This window comes from Megalobrama amblycephala, linkage group LG15, assembly GCF_018812025.1.
Source record: "Megalobrama amblycephala isolate DHTTF-2021 linkage group LG15, ASM1881202v1, whole genome shotgun sequence".
NCBI classification, from domain to species: Eukaryota; Metazoa; Chordata; class Actinopteri; order Cypriniformes; family Xenocyprididae; genus Megalobrama; species Megalobrama amblycephala.
The window spans coordinates 30,945,515-30,949,248 of NC_063058.1; the positions used below are offsets into that span (position 1 = coordinate 30,945,515).

At 37.9% G+C, this 3,734-nt stretch overlaps 1 long non-coding RNA gene across 1 annotated transcript; it reads left to right on the forward strand.

Annotated features, from left to right (window-relative positions):
• Nucleotides 1-2,207: 2,207 nt before the first annotated feature.
• On the forward strand, nt 2,208-2,684 carry LOC125247374. The gene is made up of 2 exons (XR_007180070.1): nt 2,208-2,238; nt 2,491-2,684. It is a non-coding gene; the product is annotated as an uncharacterized LOC125247374 (long non-coding RNA).
• Nucleotides 2,685-3,734: the final 1,050 nt, after the last annotated feature.

The following is a 3,734-nucleotide window of genomic DNA, read 5'->3' on the forward strand; positions in this document are numbered from 1 at the left end:
CCTTGTTTCTGGACGGACTGGTGACAAACACTCATCCTGAACCTTTTCCACCAAGAATTTGGAATTATTAAAAAACAAAATTAAATTGATAGTTTCGCTTAAGGAGAAACGAGAATCAGGTTCATCCAAACGGAGAGTGTTGTCATCCAGACCGTCCAAAAACAGGGCGATCAAATAAGCATCGGGCCAGTTAGTCAGATAAGCAAGCTCAACAAACTCCTCCACATACCTCTCCAGTGAACGACCAACCTGAAGAAGCCCGATCAATTTATCGGCCGGTGTCATCGTTGTGGGAGGCAAGGGAGAAGCTGGAGCCCGGGAGATGAAGGAAACATCCATCCTTTGCTTAGTGGAAATCCGGTCGGTTTAAAGGTCCGTTCTTCTGTTACGTGTAGCTGGTAGAGAAACGAGGCAGATACGGATTTCCACAATAATAGTAGTTCTTTAATAAACACAGGTAGAGAACACCAAACTAACACTTAACTTAAACAGAGAACGGACAAGGAGTGCAGGGAGTGAGTGCCATATAAAGGGAGTGATGATAATAGAGTCCAGGTGCAGGTGATGAGTGATGATGAGGAGCTGACGAGGGAAGTGAGTGCAGGTGATGAAACAGGAGGATCATGGGAAATGGAGTCCAGGGGAACAAGGGATCTGTAACACCAACTCCATGACTCTCTGAAAGTAATCAGACACAGTGTGTGTAAATGCTCTGCTGTATACCTACTGTATATCCTACTGTACTCCAGGTTTATAGAGTAATTTACTGTAAAACACATTATGTATAGTACAGTAATGACTGTATTGTATAACCTTACCTGGACGTATTGGCAACAGGAGTCCTTTGATGCGCTCACCGTCCCTTTCAAAAGGAACTTTGTATAGTTTTTTCATTCAGACTGTGTTTAGCCCAGAAATGGATGTTATACTGATTGCTGCAATATTCCCAAAGATAAGGTTGTCCTCTACAACTCTGTACTGAATGTTTTATTTCATTGTCAGCAATCACCATGTTGACAATAGCCAGTTCCTGTTCTTCATTTAGGACCTTACTTCGATTGAAAGAACCTCAACCCCTGAGTATGTTTTCTAGATGAGAGTCAGTTAGGGTTGCCAACTTCTGGAAAGGAAAATAAGGGTTCTTTATAGGAAAATAAGGGACAGAATAATGGACACTCAAAATATTTGTATTATACCACACAGTGTATGTGATTTTTATTTCAAAATAAGAGATTTTTGTTAAAGGTAACACCAGTGACACAACACCAGTTTTTTTATATATATATATTTTATAATATTTATTCAGCATTTGTTTTTTTTTAATGTCATTTACATAATATATTTGACAGTTATGCATACATTATATTTAAACCCTGTTTCTGAGCTCAAAATAAAGCACTTTACCACATGACTGTGGGGACAAGCACTTCTGTGCTGTTTGGAATTATTATAATTAAAAAACAAATATTGCCACATTGATGCGCAAGAAGGTTTAATTGTTCAAATATTGTTTCATATTAAAATATAAAAAAATTTGTAATCCTAAAGTGTTTAAGTGTAATATTTCTGTAAAGGGACAGAAAAGTGGACTTTTCTGTAGAATGACCCATTCATTGTAAAATGAAGTAAATATTAAAAATGAACAACTTTCATGTTAGCCTATGGGAAAAAATAATGGAGTAACTTCAACCTACTAACTAATTAAAGATGTCATCAGATCATGTGTGCTTTCAGCAGTTATCATTTTAAACATCAAAATCATGATGCCCCCAATAGTAGGCTACTGAATATAAGATAGCCTATACAATTTATTATGTATTCACATGCATGAAGAAAATTTAATCCCATGGAGCTCTAAAATAATGTTATTGACTTCAATGAATGCAGCCAAAGAAAAGATGAAGAATGGAAAAGCATTTTGCTGGCAAAGAAACTGGAAAATAACACAGGTAAAACAATTCCTATACCCATAAATACCTGTCAAACATGGTTTTATTAAAGAAGAGTTACTAATAAAAAAATTACTTTACTTTTTACACTTAAGAAAGGTATAGCATGTGGCAAAAAGTGTAATATAGCCACACTGTGAGATACAAGCAAGTGACGATCGAGTGACGTCATTCTTTAGGTTACGCGCATGTATCCATGGCAACGCTCAGCTGCGTCGAGAGTTAACGGTCCTGCCGGTGATTTTCTCAGATGAGTTTCCTTGAGTTTTCTCTTTCGTCGGTCGAAAAGGTATTTTAAATTTTAGTTTAGCAGACATTAGCTACCATAACCACTGTTTATCTTGTAAAGTTTAAATTATATGACAAGATTACATTTACAAACCTTTGCTGAAGTTGTTGTCCGTCGCGGCTGACCGTTACGGCCTATCTTCAAATGTACGCTAATCTTGGTCTCACGAATCCAAATTGTCAGTAACAAATGTTTCTTAATAGACAAACGATACCTGAAACATTATTGAATGTGTTCATTTTGTCGTTTTAGGTTAGAAGCCATCGAAAAAACTGCCATCGGACTACCACAGCTGACAACGAGAGACGCGCGTGCACAACTGCATAACACACACACACACACACACACACACACACACACACACACACACACACACACACGGAAAGAGCACAACAATTATGAAACTGATAATTTATTATAAATAAATAAATGTATTTTTCTCCTTACAACGTGTTTGTGTTCTTTTGTTAACCTAGAAGTAAAATAAAAAAAACAATAAGAGGACTTAATCGAAAGTCCCCTAAACGTCCCGAATGGCCGCTGAACGTCCGGAGGACGTCTTTGCGGACGTCCCCGGGACAGCCAGAGGACCCTACACATGGACGTTCGGGGGACGTTCGCAGAGGCCATTCAGGGGACGTTCTGGGGACCTTTTTTTGTTAGCTGGGATGTGGTTAGGGTGACCAGACGTCCCGAAAAATTCGGGACAGTCCCGAAATCTAAACTGTTGTCCCGAATCCCGAATCTGGCCCTAATTGTCCCGAAAATTACACTAAAGCAAAATCTTGAGAAGTTATTGTCTAATAAACATTAAAAACTGTCTGCGGAGGTTGAGTCGTCCTGCAGCCCCCGCCGGCTGCTCATTGGCTGCAGCATCTTTTTTCTGAGTTCTAAAAAAATACCGTAGGCGGCTAGGCGCGAATTTAGATATGCATGCCCTTTTTGTTTAAGCCTTGATGAAGAGAGCACAAGTTGCTGCAGCCGCGACTAGGACAGTGATGCACGCGTAAAGGAGTGATTGATCATTCGGCACTGTGTACAAAAAAATACTTCACGTCACAATTATTTCGTTATTTTCGTTTAAGCTTATTAGCGTTAGGCTTATAGAGAAAGGTCTGATTTATGCACTACTGACAGTCATTGTTTTTTTCTTTTCACAATGACATTTGAGTTCATGATTTTAATGTTGTTTTTTTTGTGGCAGACTAAAGACTAATGACAGACTGTTGATCTTTGAATAAAAATATGTTTGGTTCAGGTTTGAAATTCATTATCTTTTATTATAGGCTACGCAGTCTTATATCATAGAACCATAGCATCCCCCCATCCCGAATTTCAGCCAATCTCATCTGGTCACCCTAGATGTGGTGGTTACAAAAAATAATATAAAATTATAAAAATATTTGACATTGAATATGTTTTTTTATAATGTATTTTACATTATATATATTATTTTTGTCTGACAATGGATCACTGATCATTTGATTACTTTTGCC